Consider the following 22,907-nt stretch of genomic DNA (forward strand, 5'->3'; position numbering starts at 1 on the left):
GCATCTAAAATAGTGTATGGTGTTTAGTGTAGAAGTTGAAAGCATCAATTTGGGGCTTGAGCAGATAGTGTTTGAATGCAACCTCTGCCCAGTATTAGCTGTATTACCAAAGAGATCCCTTTTTATCTGTGTTAACATCACAACTAAAATGGTAGTAGTTGCTGCTTTTCTTCATTTCCTTCCTTTATCACTCAAAATAGAGAATAATCATTTCTTATTTTTAAAATTTATTTCTATCATTGCAAGTATTACAGATGTCCTCTTTGATCTCTATTGACCCCTTCTAACCACCTTCGCCCCAGGCCTTTACCACCCTATTGTCTGTGTCCTTGGGTTATGTATATATGCATATAAGTTCTTTGGTTGTTCTCTTCCCACTCACCCACCCCTGCCTTCCCTCTGAGATTCCTCAGTCTCTTTCTTGCTTCTATGTCTCTGGTTCTATTTTGTTCATCAGTTTATTTTGTTCCTTAGATTCCACATGTGAGTGAGATCATGTCATCCTGGTCTTTCTCTGACTGGCTTATTTCACTTAGCATAATATTCTCCAGGTGTTAATTTCTTTAAATGCCTGAGCTCTTATTATACTTCGTCTTATACAATAGTTTGCTATTGGCTCATCTGTTACCCCACTTGCTTGGAAACTATTTGAGGACAAGAATCTTGAATTCTGTTTGAGTCTAAACAGTACATCATACACGTAGAAGCACTGAAAAATGACTATTGATTTGAATTTTAAGGATGATTACAAATAAGCCAACTGAATCTAAGGCCATGTGAACAATTCATAAATCCTTACCAACCATCCCAGTTTGATAGTAGCATTCAACCCATAAGTAATTTTCTAATCTCATGAGTTTTCTACCACTAACAATAACAAAAATAGCTATCATTTATTGAAATCTAGTTATAAATCTTGTGTTTTCCATTACATTAACTCATCTAGTCCTTATAATCACCCCCCATAGAAGATATTTTAATCTCATTTTTTAACATAATCAAAATAACAGTTAGAAGGATATTAATTAGGTGGTCCAAGATCACAAGTTTGAAAGTAGAAAAAAACCTGGAATTTAACTTAGGTCTAACCCTAAAGGCCCATGTTTTTTTCTTATTATTACCTATAATAATAAAAGCATAATATGCTAATTAGACTTGACAGCCAAACAACCTTTTGGACATCATTCTGGACATCCTTCCAGATGAAGCCACTGTGGCGGGGGCTGGGGCAGAGTGGTTAGGGGCAATCAGGCAGGCGAGCAGTTAGAAGCCAGCAGTCCCGGATTGGGAGAGAGATGTCTGACTGCCGGTTTAGGTCCTGGATTGAGAGAGGGTGCAGGCCGGGCTGAGGGGACCCCCCCCCCCCGTGCATGTATTTTGTGCACTGGGCCTCTAGTTCCTATAATAAAATTTCTGAGTGAAAGTATGAGAATAAAGGTAAATATTGCCTGACTACTGATGAAAATGCTGTTCCTTACTCTGCCCCACTTGGCCAATATTAGAACCTATCCATAGTTTTCCTTTTTGCAAATCTGATAGGAAAAAAATGTTTCAAAACTTCTTATTAAAAAGTTCCCCCTTATTCCTTACATATTTAACTCCAGATTCTAGGTCAATTCTTAGTAATTACAATATCCTTCCAAAGTAGACAAGGTAGTCGTTCCAATACCTGCCACTCTTCTGCATCCACAGACACTAAATCTCATGGTCATACATGAGCCTTTTCATTTTACTAATAAGAACTCCATAATACCATTTCAAGCATTTTTCCTCTCTGATTGCCATCTATCTTTCCACTTCACTCCCTGTAGTAATCTGATTCCAATGGGCACTAGGAACTATAGTCATTAATTCTATCATCTCTTAATGCTTCTTAGTCCCCTCTTGTCCTCTTTTTTTTTTATCTCTCTGCCACCTTTCTTTCTCTATTTCTCCCTCTCTTTCTTTCTCCCTTTCTTTCTTTCTTTCTTTCTTTCTTTCTTTCTTTCTTTCTTTCTTTCTTTCTTTCTTTCTTCTTTCTTTCTTTCTTCTTTTTTTAGGGGATATATTAGTCCATCATTATAATCACTGCATCCATGCATTTGCTTTTATCTTCCTTGCTCCTTTCTTCCTTCCTCCATTACACTCACTTGATAAAACTCCAACCTTGTTTAAATCCAGGTCACTGCTCACTATTTTCCTGTACCTGGGCACCTAAACATGGCTAAAGTTTAGTTCACAAAGAAAACCACCATCATGCTGATGGGTCTACTTTAAATCTCTGACCTTTCATCCTAACTGAGCACTTTGTGCCAACCCAGCAATCTTACTACATAGTCTCTAATCCATTCATTCTCTGACACTCCTTAATGACTAATTCACAATTTTTCCTTTCATCCCAGACCTTAAACACTTCCTCCCTTTTTTGTTATATAAATGAACCCATTTATTATAGGCTGGCAATGTTTCAAATTGTGGCGCTTCTACTGGTCCTTCAATTCCTTCAGTCTTCTGAAGGCAGACTTGACTGTGAGGCCAGAAGTGGTGTTGTAGGTCCAGCACCACCAGCTCCTGTTTTCATGCAGGAATCACAGGGCCAGATCCCCACAACTTGTCTCTTTCTCTGGGTTTTGCTACAGAAGGAACAAGTGTACTTGGTGTACCGGCTAATTTCAATTTTCATCACCATTTTCCTGAGGGGTCCTGTGCTGTAGTGGGTCCTATATGTACTGACAGTTCCGACCTTCTTGGTTCATTCAGCCATATCACTGCAACTAGGTCCAAACCCAGAGAGGAACAACTCTTCCTATCTCTTAACTCTTAGATGATGATCTTAATCCACAGAGCTAATAAAAAGCAATCAGAGGAAAATTTCCTATACAACTTAATATTCTATCTACATCTGCCTTCCTCCTGTTACTGCAGATGAACTGTTTGTACACATATCTAAGGCCAATTTTGAGGCAAGGGGATTTGATGTCATATATTGGAATACTAACTATGGAGTAAGTTAATCTTTGCCTATGAACTAGGCAAGGTACAGAGTGCCAGATTCGTTGTTCAGCTTTTTTGTATGTTGACATTATAGTGAAAAAACAACAACCATACTCTATTGATTCATGTCATCATGGAAATAGACAGGACACCATGAGTCACTTGTCTGCCCCCTCATTTTACAAGTTGACATCTAAAAAAGTAAAATTACTTTCCCAAGGATATATATATTAATGGGCAACTAGAGGAAGGATGACAGGCAACATAAGGGTAGTTTCACAATGTTTTTTTCTGTAGAAATTACCAAAAGTTAACAAAAGAAGCAAAAGAAACACCAAAAACGTATGATAAATGCTACAACTAGGGAAGGATCAAATGTGTTATCCAAATGCAGCACAATTTAAATCAAATTGGAATAAGATGGTAGGAATCTGCACAGAATTCCTCTTCTAGAGAGTAGTAATGAAGGATGATATATGAATAAACTTGTTTAAAAAAACTGATATCCTCCCAATTATATCAGAAATTTAGAGTTAAAATAGAGCAGGTAGATATGTGTTGATTCCTTTAGATGTACCTATCCCTTACTGTTTCAATACAATGACATGGAGCCTGGCATGTAGAGCCACTGAGCTTGGTCATTTCATTTCTGGGTCCAGGAGGAGGGAAGGAGAGAGGTGGGGGATAATCTATATGTAGTGATTAGCTTGATCAAGAACAACAAACAGCAGCCAACAAAATCAAGGAGGCAGGGAAAAATGTGCTGTCAAACCAACATAGATCACAGGGGAAAATATCTGGGTTCTGCTAACATAGGAAAACAAAGTGAAGTCCAGGATACGTACCCACCTCTGAACTCTACTGATGTATGAGGAAAATGAAGGAGGGGCTTCAAAACAAAATTCCCTCACCCTTTCTTCCATCCCCTCTAATATGATATCTGAGACACAAAACAAATAATACTGAACATTGTCATATGCCCACTGCATATGTTCTGAAAGAGTTTACTAAGTTCCCAGGCATTCAAAAAGCAAAAGCAAAGGGAATATCCCTGCACTATTTTAGGATAAGGATGGTTTGGATAGAATGGCTCTATTCAGAAATGAAAGCCATCAAATAAATTTTGTTTCCACCAAAAAGAAAGAAAGAAAAAAGGAAGCAAAAACAATACAACATACAGAATTTAGATAGAAGGAAGACTTTAGAAATGCACTTAAAAATATGGTATAAAAAATTTGCAACTGCTTTGTACACTTAAGAAAATTGAAAATAACTTTAACTTTATGAAATAATAGCCTAAATATTAGATAATAAAGGAATAAGTGAAAAGGAAGATGGTAGAATAAAATAAATAAATCAAGAGAAAAATAACACAAGAAAAATATTAATGTATTAAAAATAGCAAAGAAGAAACACAGCAATGGAAAGAGAGAATCAAGATGGTGGCATAGGTAAATGCTAGTACTTGCTGCCTACCACAACCACATACAAATTACAACTAAGATACAGAACGATTATCACTCAGAACCATCTAAAATCTGGCTGAATGGAAGTCCTATAATTAGAAAAGTCAAGAAAAGTACATCAAAAGGGGAAGATGCAAGGAATGGACTGGTCCAACATCCACATGTGGTGTGGTGTTTTGTTTTTGTTGTTGTTGTTGTTGTTTTTTTAAATATATTTTATTGATTTTTTACAAAGAGGAAGGGAGAGGGATAGAGAGTTAGAAACATCGATGAGAGAGAAACATCGATCAGCTGCCTCCTGCACACCTCCTGCTGGGAATGTGCCTGCAACCAAGGTACATGCCCTTGACCGGAATCAAACCTGGGACCTTTCAGTCTGCAGGCCGACGCTCTATACACTGAGCCAAACCGGTTAGGGCTGTTTATTTTTTTTTAAATTGGGAGGGGTATCTCCACTGTGCAGGCCTCCAGTGAGAAGCAAGGAGTCCCAACCCCATACCAGACCCCAGCCCAGGGTTCCAGAGCTGGGAAGAGAAATCCTCATAACTTTGGGCTATAAAAACCAGTGGGGATTGTGGCTGAGTGACAGACAGGGAGCCTGCTGGAGACCCAGGCAGTCCCTCTTAAAGGGCTGGTGCACAAACTTACACAGTCCGGCTTCCTCTGCATGACAGCACCAGGAGGTTGCTTTGGGGGGTCCAAGAACATACATGGAAGTACTGGATTGTTGGGCATCAGGGCAGGAACTCTGGGTCAGCTTTCTCCCAGACAGAGGTGCTCACAGAGGTCATTGTTACTGTGCTAGGACCTCCCCCATTGCAGAGCTGACTGGCAGCCATATCTGAATTTCCATCAGCATGGCCTACACTGTGGGCTCCACCCTGTTGATTACCTGAGACCCTGTCTCATCCAATTTGCAGCCCCACCCAAGTTGTTTGCAATGGCTTTTCCATATGAATGGCCTGTCCCTGCTTAGGCTTCAGACTTTTCTAAAATCTCTCAAACAAGTAGCAACTGGCATCAACATGGCCCACACTTATCAATAAGAGGCCCAAGATATGGCACTAGCACCAGCCTGCCTTGCTTCAAAAATGAGCCCCACCCTGGGCATTTCCCAGCCCAATACAAGTAGCAGCCTTCTGCAGATCTCTCTGTAGTTCCTCCTGGGTGGCCCCAGGAAGTGGCTAACTTTGCACATCCCTGGAAGCCCCAGAGCCAATGCACTCCATAGACAGCTTCAGACCATACCAGATTACAGCTCTACACATCCATAAGCAACACACTCAAGGGGCAGACTCAATGAGCACCAAAGCCCCACTGAAAAAAAATCCTGCTTTATAGGGGTGTCTCCTGCACAGCAGCTCTTCCACTGTAGTCACAACTGGTTCTCACAGCCAATTTTCCTGGATGTAAACTCCTCTCAGTGATGCCAACAGCAATCAAGGCTCAACTACAACAAGACTGTGCACAAAGCCCACACAGAGGCACACCTAGAGGGTCTAGCTCAAGTGACTGTGGAGGCTGAGCCACTGAGCTCTACAGGACACCTCCTAAACAAGGCCACTCTAGCAATTCCAGGAGACATAGCAGCTCTACCTAATACTTAGAAACAAACACAGGAAAGCAGCCAAAATGGGGAGACAAAGAAACATAACACAAATGAAAGAAATGGAAGCAAGCAAATTACTAGATACAGAGTTCAAAACAATGGTAATAAGGTTGTTCAAGGATCTTAATGAGAGCTTCAAGGGACTTAATGAGAGCTTAAAGGGACTTAGTGAGACTTTCAAGAATCTTAGGGAGTATTTCAAAGACATAAAAAAAGACCAGTCAGAAATTAAGTATACACCAACTGAAATAAAGAATAATTTACAGGTATTCAACAGTAGAGGATTCCAATAATCAAATCAATTATTTGGAATATGAGGAAGTAAAAAAAAACAATCAGAAGAGCAAAAAGAAAAAAGAATCCAAAAATATCAACATAGTGTAAGGAGCCTCTGGGACAACTTCAAGCGTACCAACATTCACATTATGGGAGTGCCAGTAAAAGGAGAGAGAAAGCAAGATATTGAAAACCTATTTGAAGAAATGATGACAGAAAACTTCCCCTACCTGGGGAAAGAAATAGACTTACAAATCCAGGAAGCTCAAAGAGTCCAAAACTAGAGGAACCCAAAGAAGCCCACGCCCAGGCACATCATAATTAAAATGCCAAGAGTTAAAGACAAAAAGAGAATCTTAAAAGCAACAAGAGAAAAGCAGTTAGTTACCTACAAGGGAGTGCCCATATGATGTCAGCTGATTTCTCAACAGAAACTTTGCAGACCAGAAGGGAGTGGCAAGAAACACTCAAAGTGATGAATAGCAAGGACCTACAACCAAGATTACTCTACCCAGCAAAGCTATCATTTATAATTGAAGGTCAGCCCTAGCTGGTTTGCTCAGTATAGAGTATAGAGTATCAGACTATGGACTGAAGGGTCTTGGGTTCAATTCCAGTCAAGGGTACATTTCTGGGTTGTGAGCTTGATCCCTAGTAGGGGGCATGCCGGAGGCAGCCAATCAATGATTCTTTCTCATCACTGAAGTTTCTATCTCTCTCTCCCTCTCCCTTCATCTCTGAAATCATTTAAAAATGGGAGAGAGACTTAAAAACTCGGATTTTTTTTCAAATTATAGTTGCAAAGACTATGGAACATTGTCTATAAAATTCTCAAGTTAAAACTATGTGCATCAGACAAATTGATGTACTTGAGAAAAATGCACATTCTCAAATGTGTAGTGACTCAATAAATGCATTACCCATGTCTGACTTCTCAAAGTCATACTTAAAATATAGCCCAGACTTTCATTTCCAACAATACGATGGATTAGATTCTAGAGTTGCCAGATATAGCAAATAACAATACAGAATGCCCAGTGAAATTTAGATTTCAGATTAACAATGAATAATCTTTTTGTGTAAGTATGGCCTATGTCAGTGATGGCGAACCTATGACACGCGTGTCAGATATGACACGCGAACTCATTTTTTTGGTTGATTTTTCTTTGTTAAATGGCATTTAAATATATAAAATAAATATCAAAAATATAAATCTTTGTTTTATTATGGTTGCAAATATCAAAAAATTTCTATATGTAACACAGCACCAGAGTTAAGTTAGGGTTTTTCAAAATGCTGACATGCCAAGCTCAAAAGGTTTGCCATCACTGGCCTATGCAATATTTGGGATATACTTATGCTAAAAGAGTATTCCTTATTTATCTGAAATCTACATTTAACTACATTAAATTTCTTGCAACCATAGGTATTCTGAGAAATGTCCCAAAACATACAATTAAGAAATGCTGCTGAAACCGGTTTGGCTCAGTGGATAGAGCGTTGACCTGCGGACTGAAAGGTCCCAGGTTCGATTCCAGTCAAGGGCATGTACCTTGGTTGCGGGCACATCCTCAGTAGGCGATGTGCAGGAGGTAGCTGATCAATATTTCTCTCTCATCGATGTTTCTAACTCTCTATCTCTCTCCCTTCCTCTCTGTAAAAAATCAATAAAATTAAAAAATTAAAAAAAAGAAATGCTGATTTTTTTTTTAAAAAAAGGATAAAAAAACAGACAGACTAAAATATCAAAATTATGTGACTGAGCTCAGAAGGTAAACACACACACACACACACACACACACACACACACACACAATAAGAGAACAAATTAGAAGCAAATGGTAAAGCAGAAGCTGAAATGATTGGAATTACTTGCCATGGTGACGCAAATGCTTGTGTTTGGATGGCCACTCAGGAGAGAAAAGAGCACTTTGGAGCTGCACAGAGTTGGATCTGAGACCTTTCTATAAACCAGCACCCTGGAGAGGCTCTATTCTCTGTGAAAGGATGAGCTAGGGAAATATGCTCATGGCAAAAGACAATGAGGAACTTGTCTGTCTTGGCTTAGGCTCTGAGTAGCAAACAAAGCACATTTCCTAAAGAATTCAAACACGCCGGTTTTCCCTCAAACAAATTTGGAGTGGAATCTACATAACTACTGCCCTGGACTATGTTTTACTTATTATCCCAAACCATTTATTACTTGCTACAATTTGATAATAACTCCAGTTTTGAATGGTGCATATTTCTCATTATGAATCTAAATATGCAGAATGGTTGTTCTGTTTTCAGTGATACACTGTGTAAAAACGGTGTCTTAAAAACAGTACGATGCCCTAACCAGTTTGGCTCAGTGGATAGAGCGTCAGCCTGCGGACTCAAGGGTCCCAGGTTCGATTCCGGTCAAGGGCATGTACCTTGGTGGTGGGCACATCCCCAGTGGGGAGCGTGCAGGAGGCAGCTGATCAATGTTTCTCTCTCATCGATGTTTCTAACTCTCTATCCCTCTCCCTTCCCCTCTGTAAAAAAAAAAAAAAAAAATCAATAAACTATATTTTAAAAAATCACAAAACAGTATGACTTACTTGCATATTTATCTGTATTAAAAGCTTCATGAAACAATTATTGCAGATACACAGCTACTGCTTTTTAAGTATTTTTTAAAAGAGCTGTATCTCGTCTCCTATATCAATTGCATACATTTTCAAATGTATCATCTGAGTTGCAAGGTTTAAAAAGGAAAACATTCACAGAGAAGAAGAATGTTGAAGGAAAGGAATTATAATTTTAGTCATTGTGTCCAAATGATAAATTTTAACCTGAAATAATAAACGTGTTCTTTTGTTGTCAGATAGATGTTGTAAACAGGAAGAAATTCTGGATGTTCCTACAAATTATAGCCTCATTTCAGCATAGAGACTGTTTACCTAGCCTAGAGCACATAAAGAGATGCTGCTTTATGTCAATCAAGTTACAGAAGACTTCACTTTATTACTTAAAAGTGACAATACTTTTGATATTGTTGAAATATCCGGCCAAAGTAGCTCAGTGGTTGAGCGTTGACCTATGAACCAAGAGGTCACTGTTCTATTCCTGGTCAGGGCACATGCCTAGGTTGCAGGCTCGATCCCCAGTGTGGGGCATGCAGGAGGCAGCCGATTAATGATCCTCTCTCATCATTGATGTTCCTATCTCTCTCTCTCTCTCCCTTCCTCTCTGAAATCAGTTTTAAAAATGTATTTTTAAAAAGTGACAATTTCTGTTTTAAAGAACTTTTTCTTTTAAAATCACTTCCATATCTTCATGAAAGCCAATAGTGGCATGTTTATTTTTAATTCAAAAGAAAACTCTATGTCTCTGGAATGCTAGCTACTACCATCTTAGTAGTTCCCAGAAAAGAGACCCAAATTGAAAAAAAATTCCACCAAATTTCATTAATTTCTCTAGAATTTCAATATGGACTTTTTTAGTTTTAAGAAAACATGTATTTTTTTTTTTTAACTCTATGACCATCTTCAGCTGATTAGCATATAATTCAAATGCACACCAGAAGTTATCATTTTAGTGTCTGAATTATTGTTTGTTTTTTAAAAATCTTTTAAACATAAATAGTTGAATCAAATATTTCACATTACACAGTTCAATTTCACCATGTTAGCTAAATAAGAGGGTGCTAAGAAGAGAATATTACCTAAATTAAAAATTTACCACTTTGCAGCTCTAATCCGGTTGGGAAAAGATGAGTTCTGTCTCACTTATCAGCAAAAGGTCTTTATTGCCTTAAGTATTAATTGACTAGGTTCTCATTAAGGTCAAAAGTCCACTTGGCTGACCAGAGGCAGCTTTGTCAGCCATGCTCATTTACATTGACTGAACATAATGGTAATTATTTGACTGCCAAGTCACAAGGTCGCTGAATCTTTTGTGCACTTTGCCCTCCAAAAGGGCAGCAGTCATTCAGACACCAGAAAGCATTTATAACAAAGATTTAGTTTATTGCTTATTGACTTAAATCACTCTTAGAAACAGGTGTTTCATTCTCTTTGGACAAATGATGTACCATTTCTTTGTGAAATACTTGAGTCTGGTTGAAATCCTGTGGTTGATTGTGTCTGAGGATTTTTGTTCAGCAAGCAGCTTGCAATTGAAACTCCAAATAGCTTTTTAAAGAGCAGACCAATCCAATGACTATATCCTTTTGTAATCTAGACTTTTCTCCTGCTAAGTGACTGCAGCGAGTTGGAACAGGCTGGGCACACAGGTGCTGAAATGCCTCTGGGGCCTTAGTCTCAACACTGAAGGTTAGAACCACATTTGAGTCTCACCTTACTGAGGACATTGGTATGCTTTTAAGTACCAAATGCTGTTGACTTGGGATATTGGATATTTGCCATAGAACAAAAGCGAAATGAAAATGCAAAATTATTCATGGACAGATAATCTAAAATTTCTGTCCCAGTGATTTGCATCATCATAAATTATTACATCTAATGTACATGATGGTGATGTAACTACTTGTATTCGTGAGCTTTTTAATTTTATTGTTTCCATTTTATCTACTCTACTTATATTGAACATCATTATCCCTTACATTTTCTTTTATTGATTTAAATATCACAGATGATTCCATGTGCTAGATTTTAAGGAAAAAATATTTTTGTTTAGTACATCACTTTTACAACTTGTACAACTTGTAGTCTAGCTCAAACTAGGAACCGGAGATCCAGCCTAGATCAGTGATGGCGAACCTTTTGAGCTCGGCGTGTCAGCATTTTGAAAAACCCTAACTTAACTCTGGTGCTGTGTCACATATAGAAATTTTTTGATATTTGCAACCATAGTAAAACAAGGATTTATATTTTTGATATTTATTTTATATATTTAAATGCCATTTAACAAAGAAAAATCAACCAAAAAAATGAGTTCGTGTGTCACCTCTAACACGCGTGTCATAGGTTTGCCACCACTGGCCTAGATTCTGTCCTTTGCACTCGGCCCTCCCCAAATATGCTTTCTATCAAGCATCACATTCCATCAGCTCTAGTTAGTGAATATCATCAATGGACAGAAGTTCTCTGCACTTCAACCCATTGCCACTGCCTCAGATCAGCTACTGGTTGTCTCTTGATTAAACTGTTGTAATACCTTTTTACTGGTCTTTAAAGTGATTTGATGGCTCTCTGTTGGCATGGCTGTCTTCCCCCTAGACTTTGAGCTTTTCAGAATAGAGTGATATATATTCATATGGTATCCCCAGCAAACATTTAGTGCTTGGCACATAAAGACATTCAGTAAAAGTTTACTGAATAAATAAGTGACCATAATTCACTTATAAATGTAAACTTTGATAGAATGGTAATTTGTTATGATTTAAAAACTCATTAAATCAAACTTTTCACTAGTATTAAATTATTAATATTTTATCAGACTATTATAAGGAGCAGTAACTTGTAATTCATCCAGGTGACTAAACCAACAGCATTAAATATGAAGACAGAGTGAGAGTCCAAGTCAAAGCAAAGAAATTATTATCATAATTCTTAAGTAGTTAAGCTACCAAGTATATATAGAAAACAAACCCATGTATTATCAAAACATTTGCTTTGCTTGTGGGACTGTATGATTTTCCTGAAATCCAACATTAGATTAGCAGTTATATATTGTTTACTAAGTACTGAGCACTACATGTACATTATCTGCCATCCTCTTAAGTACTCACATAATATAGATATACTGATTGTCATTTTACAGACAAGAAAACTAGTTTCACAGGGTAACTTATCTAAAGGGCACATAACCCAGGGCTTGCTGTCTCCAAAGCCTGAGCTCTATCTACCACACTAATCTGATTGTAAGGAGCAGACTTAGAATATATATTCCCACCATCTTATTCCACTTATTTCATTGTGGCTTCATTTGATAGTAAGTTTGCATCCTTCTTAAAACTTTGGACAATTTATTAAACATTATCCTGAAACTCCATTAGGTGTTATATAGAAATATTGGATTATGGACTGGATAATCAATAGAGCCAAAGATGAGGAAAATGACAGTGGAAATTAAAGGTAATATGACTTTGTAGTTAAGACTGCATGGGTTTTGACATGATACAGCCTTACATTTGAGTGCCAAGTCTACCATGTACTATCTGTGTAACCTTGGGTGAATTACTTGATTTCCAAGTCTAAGAGTATTAATCTTCAAAATAGACATAACTACCAATGGATATGTAAAGATCAAATGAGATTAGGCAGATAAGATGCCTAGCACAGTAATGGCACATCATAATGGCTCAGTAATGTTAGCTATTGCTGTTAATAAAGGTTTTCTACCAAAATGAACAGTTGGGCTATATACACTTTGGTATCCATTTTTTGTGTGTGTGTCCAGATGAGAAATTCCAGGTGAGAAGGCTTTTGGAAAGCAAGACCCAGTACGAGATATTAAGTCTCAAGTCAAGGGGTCAGGCTGACCCCAATAACCAATCAGGAGGAAAACCTGCCCCAGGACATTGTGTGTATTTTTCCAGTTAAGTTAGAAGACATTCTCATATCTCTTTTTTTCTATGTATTTAGGAAAAGCCTTGCTGTAACTTTCAAACACTAACAACAGGTCTACTGGAGAGGTGGGGGAAAGATGAATACATATAAAGAGAAATATGAATAAATGTAAAAAGCATAAGAGTGTGTGGTATCACAAGTTAACATCCACAATAAATTATCTTTAATATGCATCTTCTTTTCTTATTGTATGGATTTACTGTCATATTAGGCACCTACTGTTAACAACATCTCATTTGATAATTACAAATTGTTGACATCTCTTCTAGATTTAGTTGAATGCAAAGAAAATCCTTGAAATGCCAAAAAAACCCCACAAAAAACCCCAATCATTTCTTATGCCCCCTAAAGGTTTGGAACACAGCAAACTTTCAATCAGTCTTGGAAAGAATCCTCTAATTCCAGAAAAGTGTAGGAATCCCAGGTTTAATCCTCAGGCAGATAAGGACTAGCTGAACATGAAAGACAGACTGTGGTCAACATTAATTCTTTTCCAAATCAGGTTTTCATCACACTTTTTTATTTCTTTGAGTGAGACAAATGAATTTCTCTAATCCATTGTTAAAATTCAATTCAAAAGCAACTTTAAGGTCAGATGTCAATTTTGTTATGTTTAAGTTTAGATAGCCCTCTTCTCTTTTCTTTGGCATTAGAACAAATTGCAATTACTGAAGTCCAAAAATTATAAAGAACTATTTAAGTGTTCATGTTAAATATCAAGATCAGACTAGTGTGTTAAAGGATAAGTTTCTGACACTAGCTGGGGCATGTTATAATGGTTTTCAGGAGAAAGTAGCACATTCAGTTTGAGAAGGTAAGAAGGGGAAATAACATGTTATGGCCGTGGCTTGGGCTCTAACTAAAAAAGGGATTTTAACTATATTCATAATCAAATTTGATACTATGCTTTTCCCTTTAACAGAAATTTATATTTCCCATATCTTTATGGGTACACTTCTCTTAGACTAAGCAAACTACTTATAAAAGGAGAATTGAATGGAAGAGGGGTCATATTCTTTTCAGTGTCTTTCCCAGCCCTTGCCTCGGGCTCTCAGCACTGGGTCCCACCCAACCTGCTTTCATTCCTTTAGCTGCAGAGCACAGACCATAATCCAGGATCAAACATGCTGGAGCCTCGTTTCTTCATCTCCTCAAGTAGCCCGCCAACAGATTCGGACTGTTTTTCTCTCCATTTGTCTGTGCAGAGAGTTATTATTTTAAACTCTTCTAATTTAACAGAGAGAAAAGGTTAAAAAGAAAGTCAACCCCCACCACTTAAAAAAAAAAAAAGTCATCCACAATTTCCCACTGAATTGAAGCCAAAAACTCTGCCAATTTTGCTTTCAAATCTCTGAGTTGCACCCTGACCCTTCATATGACCGGTGGGGCTTGTTGCATAAGGCCTATCTGGGCACCTTTCTGAAAGTGCTATCTTTGTCCATATTTCAAAACACTCACAGATATTTTATCATTAATTAGTATTCATATTATGTCTCAAACAATCTGTTCATGAATAGGGGGAGTGAACTAGTTGAACAGCTCTTCTGTTTGTCTGGTGATTTACATGGATGATGTATGGAGAGCTGAAAGCCTTGTAAAGGGAGGGAGGCAGTCCCATGTTGGGTAGGTTTCTCCTGGAACATTTGGAAGCTTACCTATTTGGGAGGCTGGACTTCTCCAGAAAAACTATACTTGGCAAAGAGGCTGGGGAAACACAGGCCTCTTTAAAAATAGACCCCTGCCTCTTTGATTCACAGCATCCTGGATTCGCTTTCATCACATTAACATGCCACTTGGGGAGCTGGCTGGACTCCCTTGCTCGGTGACATACATTTCATAGTGTTGTTTTTCAAAACCATTTGTTCTTTCAACCACAACATGCTTTGCATTTCTCTTTCAAATTTTAGGTTGTATGTACAGATTGATCAAAACAATGTTTTTAACATTCCAAACAATTTAGAAAGATAGTAGATGGGTGTCAGTTAATCTATTATGTTCTCTTCCTCCTCCCCCTCTTCAGCTGCTAATCTTAGAACTTGTGTGCCAAATTGTGTAAGATATTCTTCCAATAGCTACATGTGTGACTCTTTTGTGAGCTCTACAGATAGTTATGAGGACAGATTTGGAGTTGCATATGGGACTGTCACATGGTTTGATTGCCTTGTCTTCCAGGCACTGAGAGTTCTTCTCACTGAGCTTTAATACTGAGGAATTTTTAGTTGTGATAAAGTTCAGCACAGTGTCCATTAAGGAATTTACACACCCCAGGAATGTGAAAGGGGAAAAAAGGTTTTACTCACTATCACTCTATATTTGGCATCTACTAGTATATACATTAGACATTTCATAGGTTTACTTTTTCTAATAGTGAAAAAAATTCACAGAATTTTTATGAAAATGAAGAGTTAAGGGCCTTTATTATCCTTATTGCCTTTTTTTTTTTTTGGAACAAGATCTAGTAGATATCTCAACAGAAAAAGAAAGCAGATGCTTTGTAAAAAAAGTCTCATATAATTCATGTTCAATTATAGGGCATGATTTGCAGAAAAATGTGATCTATCAACTGTTAGGAGCCAAAAGTCCTATGCCTTTAGTCACTGAGACGGTGAGGAGCAAGTTCATTTTCAACTTTATGAACACATAGACAACCCTCTTTCAGGACCCGAGCACCACAGCCCCTCATCCCATTGAACCACAGAACCACCTTTGAGGGATACATAGCCTTAAAACAAGGTTTTTCTCCTAATCTTATTTCAAATGTTTCTGGAGAATAAATAATCTTAGTGACACCTGTGTTCAATGAATGAAGACATATTATGATATAAAAAGTGTTAATCACATATACTCAGACCTTTTTTTTTCTGTTAATGCCCAATGTGTATGACTATTCTTCCTGGTATAAACTTCACCTTGTCAAACAAATAGGGTGGTTAATTATTCAGAGATGAACTTTAATCAAAATCTTAATTCAGAAATAATAACGATGACCATCATGTATTGATTGTTGCCTTGAGCCTAAACTCTATAAAATAGATATTTTATATATATTACTTCTAATTCTAAGAATAACCTACCAAAGTAGGTATTATTTCCATGTTCACGGTTGAGTAAGAACTCCGAAATAGCTTGAATGAGGACAGAAGTGTATTTTCTTATTTGAGACCTTAATTTCAATTTCCTGTTTTAGGTTGGAGAAGTCCTGCGCCTGGCTGGGCCAATTGCACAGTGACCCTTATGAATGGTGAGATACGGAGGGCAGCTTCCAGGCCCTTAAACCACACCCTGGAAATTCTGGGGCTGCACATAGGGGCACCGGACTTGGCCACATTCTCATGGCTCACTGATATGTGATGAGCAGCAGGTTCATGGCCACTGCTCTGGATCCCTCGCCGAACTTAAGGACACATGAAAAGGGACCTACAGTATCTAGTTTATTGCTGGTCTACAAAAGAGCAATTTATGAAAATATTTTCTTCAGAAAATAACAAGTCTTTCTCGGTGCATTTCGTAAGGGTTTGAACTAAGTCTGGCATAATAAGGTTTGATTGAGCTGTTATGTTCTGCCTTGTAAGTGGCTGTGCACAATCGAGGAAGAAAATTGCTTAATAGAGAGTTACAGTCATCACTAACTTTATCTTAATTCTCCAAAGCAGCAAGTTGAGAGTTCTTTAAGAGCAGCTGAAAGCTCTTAGAAAATGTTGAAAAATACTCTGTTTAGAAATAATTCTGCCCATATGTCACACTGTACTTTTGGGGGATGGGGTTTATTTTTAAGATATTTTGTTCACTTAGGGTAGTTTTATCTTATTTCTCCAAAGACATTCAAAAAGAAACATCAATCCATTCTTCTAAAATATTTAACAGAGATAAGTTTTCAGCATGAGATCTGTACCTTGTTTGGGGATGTAACTCCTAGTTATCACACAGGCATCAAAAACCATTTCTGGAATAAATTGAATTTAGATCATACCATTATTTATACTACTAGAGGCCCAGTGCACAAATTTGTGCATGGAAGTGGGGGGAGGGGGCCTCAGCCCAGCCTGCACCCTCTTCGATCTGGGACCCTTTGAGAAATATACTTTTGGACATACCTCTCACAATCCAGGACTGCTGGCTCCCAACCACTCACATGCCTGCCTGATTGCCCTAACCGCTTCTGCATGCCAGCCTGATAACCCCTAACCACTCCCCTGCCAGCCTGATTGACATCTAACTGCTTCCCTGCCAGCCCGACTGCCCCTAACTGCCCTCCCCTGCTGGCTAGGGCACCCCCAACTGCCCTCCCCTGCTGGCCCGGTCACCCTTAACTGTCCTCCCCTGCTGGCCCAGTCACCCCTAACTGCCCTCCCTTGCCAGCTTGGACCCCCCCCCCCAACTTCCCTCCCCTGCAGGCCTGGGTCCACCCCAACTGTCCTCCCCTGCAAGCCTGGTAGCCCCCAACTGCCCTCCCCTGCAGGCCCGGTCACCCCTAACTGCCCTCTCCTGCAGGCCTGATCACCTCCAACTGTCCTCCCCTGCTGGCCATCTTGTGTCCACATGGGGGCAGCCATCTTGTGTGTTGGAGTGATGGTCAATCTGCATTATTGCCTCTTTATTAGACAGGATTGTGTATCAGAAAGTAATAGATTTTTAAAATTAATAATAGATTATTGATTTGAATTTATTCTAGAAATAACTTAGAAGAATCTGTTCATTGTTAATGTCACTAGTTATATTGACAATATAATCATTATTTGCATATGACAATATAATCATTATCTGCCTAGTAAACCCAAGAGACATGTGATCATAAAGCGAATAAGAGTTTTAGTGAGTTTAGAGTTTAATGAGATTGGTACAGTCTTACCTAGGAAATATCAAAACATCTTTCATGTTCTAAATATCAGCAGTAACCAATTAAAAAGATAATGGGGGAAAGACAACATTTGCAGTGGCATTAGAAAAACTGTAAGAACTTTCAGGGCTTCTGTAAAGAAAACCATAAATCTTTATGGCAGGATGAAGCTTTAAAAAATTGGAAAGACCATGTTTCTGAATGGAAATGACTTAAAGATACCTGTTGTTTATAATTTTATTTTTAAAAATAAATTTTATTTTATTAGAAGCAAGGCTTACAGAAAGTGTACTTAGTACAATGACTCTGAAGTAGACATGGGGGGGGTCACTTGTAAAGTATATGATTGTCTCACCTCTATGTTGTACACTTGAAACTAATACATGATCATATTGAATACAAACTGTAACTTAAAAATAAAAAACAATGATAACAACCAGTTAGCTTTATTTTTAAAAAGTAGGCATGGAATAACAAAGCAGGCAAAGGTAGTCTAGAGATTTTTACTGAAAGAAGAAACTGGAGGAGAAACAGGGGTGTAAAGGAAAGGAGGAAGAATAAGAAAGCCTTACACTTCCAGAGAGTAAAATGCAATGTAAAGACACAATTAAAATCATCTGGCTTAATATAGTAACAAATAGTAATCAGTGGCTCAAACGTGAAATTCCTCTTAAGAGTGTGTGTTTTCCCGTTTGCAGAGGTGGGAGTGTTTCTTAGATCAGCAGGAACACGGGCGAGGCTGCCCACTGTTGATTGGCACGCCTTGCTTTGGAGATGGTTTTCCTCAGTGAGCCTGCTCCGTGCTGCACCGCCTCCACGGGGGAGTTTGCCAGCAGGCAGCACTAGCTGCCTCTCACTTTGATGATGACACTGGCCATTTCTCTGAGTCCAGTAAGGTCCAAGGCTTGTATATCTGAGAGCCTTTCCTCTTCCTGTGACTTTTGGGATTTATAGAATTCTTATAAAAGTTGCTTTCTTCAATAGAAAATATTTCCTGGATTTGTGATTTATTTTAGCTTATTTTTGCTGTGGCTGACACATTTAAATCTGAGCTATTTCACAGATTACCCTTATGGCTTCATTGGATAGTAAATGCAACCTAAAAATTTACTATCAATGTAAACTTTAAATTATTTAAGCTAAACTTAATTTTTAATATGGAGTAAATATAGTTATTCATCGTGTCATAGTGTATTTCTTCTCACTCATCCACAGATGTGGGTCTCAATTTGGAGTTTGAACAAGAATCGCTTGTAGAATGTTTTCGGTGAGACTAAGGGGCAAAAAAAATACTGGTCATCTTTAAGGATCTTGAAAAATAAAGGTAATTTCTCAGCATGCCAACCACACCCCCCTTACAACTAAATGTAACGCAAATTACCACGTAAACAGGAAATTTGAGTATTGCAGTTAGTATTTAGTTTCCTGCTTTGTTAATGTCAATTTTGGTCCTACTTAAAGGAATTTGCCACAGAATGATTGTATGTCATTATGTAGCTGTGGCAAGATAATACATTCATAGCTAAAGAGAAAATGAGTTGGGGAAAGATTTCTCTGAGTTGAAATTTATGGTTAGTATTTTAAGGTATAATGAATGTATCTACTGTCGCTTTAGAAATGACTTGCTATCAGAAGTTAAATTATCATTTCTAATTTTCTATAAAGTGAAAGTGTTTTTAATTTAATTAACCATGCCTGAAAAGATATTTGACTATATCTTATTGGAATAATTAGTAATCTGAACCTATCATAATAAGTTATTGTACTCTTTCCAGACATTTTTTGGCTCTTAGGTTTTCTTTGAAGGTGCTGGGAGAGTAGAGACTGACATATTATTCAACATGCTGATACTTTTTAGCATCATAATGTTGGTTCTTAAAACTTTACTAAATTAACTTGACAGTTTCAAATTAAGTATCATCTTGTGTTTTTCCTTTGTCCATCTTTGTAAAGACAGTGTCATATACTATGATGGTTTTATGAGTGGTTTTGCTATCTCATTCATCAGAGTAATCAATGGGGAAGGGAGCCATATGGGTTGTAGTCCATTTGTATTGGATAAGACAGATGGCATTATTGGTAGATGGAATAATTCCAAATATTTATTGTATAATGATATCACAGGGACTCTGACTTCTAAATTTTAATACATTAATTTTTACAGTAACTGGCAAATGTAAGTAATTGATTCAATTACATGTAACCATTTAATTATGTCCATGCGTGAGTTGCAACATTAATTACCTTTCAGTTAGCGCTTGCTTTTACATACGGGCATTATTCTTTCTAAGCCTTTGTGTTTACTTATCTGATGTTTGACCAAGTTATCAGTTTGGTCTGGAGGATTTTAAAACTGATAACAATATTTGGAGCACAAGGTCAGTTAACCATAGGACCCCAGAAGTGAACGAAGTGAAGGTTCCATAACAGTTCTCTCCCAGCGCCTTTCCTGTGAATGGCAGAGGGGAAAGGGATAGTCCGGGAGACTTTCTTTACCTCTAGCTCTTGCGTAGTTTCTACACTCAATAGATTTCGTAAAATTATGTTCTAATAAAACTGTGGACATAAGGACATAATTATGTGTTTCAGGTTCTAGTTATATATTTTTTTCTCAATTTGAAATTGAGTTATTTGAGGAAGGGTTATTGCTGGTATAGTATTGTTATGACATCATCCTCCCAAATATTTGACATCATTCCAGAATCATGTTTGTACTACCAGAAATAAATGAAATCCAGTGGGAAAGAGTTCCTCATTTCTTACTTTTGTATTTTATATTCTTTTATTGTTTAAATGCCTACTGAATGCATATAGTCATGCCTCACTTTTGCAGTTGCAAAGTTAAAAATGATAGTTTGAGTCGTTCTAAAACTTCTATTGCCATTGTCTTATTTTTAAAATGTTATTAACCCCTATTATTGATGTCCTACTATGTACTTAATTACTGCTGGGAGCTTTCAGATAGTACCTCCAGATTATTTACTATTTTATTTAAGAAATAATATAAACTTAGAATAGTAAAGTTTTTCCAAACTGAAATTCAGGACACATTGTCCAACAGTGTTTTTGTGTGAATTTGTTACTGTGAAAAAATTACAAGGGCATAAAAACTAAAGGTTTCTCCATTTATATTATACATTTATTAAGTTACTTTCATTACTGACTGACACCACTGAATTCCCAGTATCTATAGCTCACTGCCATGAACATATCAAGAGATCAATGTTGGTTGATTTTGATATCAATAAGCATAGTAGGATGGCACACATCCACAGACAAGTGGGAATACAGAATTTAGTTATGTGCTCTCAAAAGGATAATCTGATCCCACTAATCAAATAGAAATGTTACACTAAATTTTGATAAGATAAATCTTTTAAATAAGTTCTTATAGAAATAGACTACATAATTTTATTGGAAGAGTAGATTGAGCAAGTTTTGTAGAGTCAAAAATATCTAATAGTGTTCAGTGGGCCAAGAGGACAAAGTAACTTTGACGCATCTAGAGACATCCCATTCCAGACAGACTCTACTCTATGGTTCAGAGCGGAAACAATACCATTTGCATTCCTACTGCCCTGGCAAATGCAAATAGACCAAAGACCTCCCCCACCCCCATGAGTCCTCTGATTTCTCCAACTCTCTAGAGCAATTTCAAAAGCATTGATTTAAATGGCATAGATAGCCCAGCCAGCGTGGCTCAGTGGTTGAGCATCAATCCATGAACCAGGAGGTCATGGTTCGATTCCTGATCAAGGCACATGCCAGGTTTGCGGACTCAATCCCCAGTGTGGGGGCATGCAGGAGGGAGCCAATCAATGGCTCTCTCTCATCATTGATGTTCCTATCTCTCTCTCCTTTTCCATTCCCTTCTGAAATCAATAAAATATACTTTATAAATAAATAAATAAATAAATAAATAAATAAATAAATGGCATAGATAGTATTCTGATAGAAATCTCAGGACCAATAATAAACCAAGAAAAAGCCTAGCAATAAAACTGTACAGAATTTGAAATATTCTACATATATATACTGTGTTTCTTTTTTTAAAAATTAGTTTAAGTAAAATAGAGAGGCATGAATAGTTTGTTGTCCCTAAATCTTTTATTTCCTTTGTTTTGGAAACACATATATGAGTGCTTTCCAGTAAAATTGGGGGATATATTTTACCCTGAACTTTGTACAGTAGTCCCCCTTATCTCAGTTTCACTTTCTGTGGTTGTAGTTACCTGTAGGCAACCATAGTTCAAAAATGTTAAATGGAAACTTTCAGAAATAATTCATTAGCTTTAAATTATGCACCATTCTGAGCATTGTGATGAAATCCTGCTCCATCTTGCCTGGACTTGAATCCTCCTTTGTCCAATGTCTCCAGGCCGCATTTACTACCTGCCCCTTAGTCACTCAGTAGCCATTTCTGTTATCAGATTGGCTATCACGGTATCACAGAGCTTGTGTTCAAATAACCCTTATTTTACTTAATAATGCTCCCAAAGCACAAGGGTAGTGATGATGGCAATTCAGATATGCCAGAGGGAAGTTGTAGAGTGCTTCTTTAAGCGAAAAAGGTAAAAGCTCTTGTCTTAATAAGGCAAGAAAAGGAATTGTATGCTGGGGGTTGCAAAGATATAAGGTAAGAATGAATTTCTATCCATAAAATTTGTGAAGAATGAAAGAGAAATTCATGCTAGTTTTGTTGTCAAACCTCAAACTGCAAAAGTTACTGCCACGGTGTGAGATAAGTGCTTACTTAAGATGGAAAGGCATTAAATTTGCAGGTGGAAGATCTGAACAGAAAATGCGTGGTGATTGATGGCATTGTGTTGCACCAGCATGCACTGAGCCTCTACAAAGGCTTCTGCAAGGGGCCCTCTGAAAATAAGTGACCTATTCACATAACTTTTATTACAGTATGTTGTTATAATTGCCCTATTTTATTATTAGTTATTGTTGTTACCCTCCTACTGTGCCTAATTACATTACACTTTATCATAGATCTGTATGTACAGGAAAAAACATAGTATATATAAGGTTTGGTTCTACCCACAGTTTCAAGCATCCGTGGGGGTCATTGGCATATTTCCTGTGGATAAGGGCGGACTACCATATCTACATTTGTAGCCTTTAACCCTCCCTGAGCTTTTTTTGCCTATTTTCTCCTTATCTGTGTTTGTCCTTCCCCC

The 22,907-nt window shown here is 37.6% G+C and overlaps 1 long non-coding RNA gene and 1 pseudogene across 1 annotated transcript in view; one reads left to right on the plus strand and one right to left on the minus strand.

Moving 5' to 3' along the window:
* LOC132239305 (uncharacterized) overlaps positions 1 to 22,907 on the plus strand; it is a 358,468-nt gene that overhangs the window by 13,861 nt on the left and 321,700 nt on the right. The window lies entirely within an intron of this gene.
* LOC132220688 (large ribosomal subunit protein eL43-like) lies at positions 2,425 to 2,743 on the minus strand (annotated as a pseudogene).

The sequence above is a fragment of the Myotis daubentonii genome, chromosome 1, assembly GCF_963259705.1.
Source record: "Myotis daubentonii chromosome 1, mMyoDau2.1, whole genome shotgun sequence".
Classification (NCBI taxonomy): Eukaryota; Metazoa; Chordata; class Mammalia; order Chiroptera; family Vespertilionidae; genus Myotis; species Myotis daubentonii.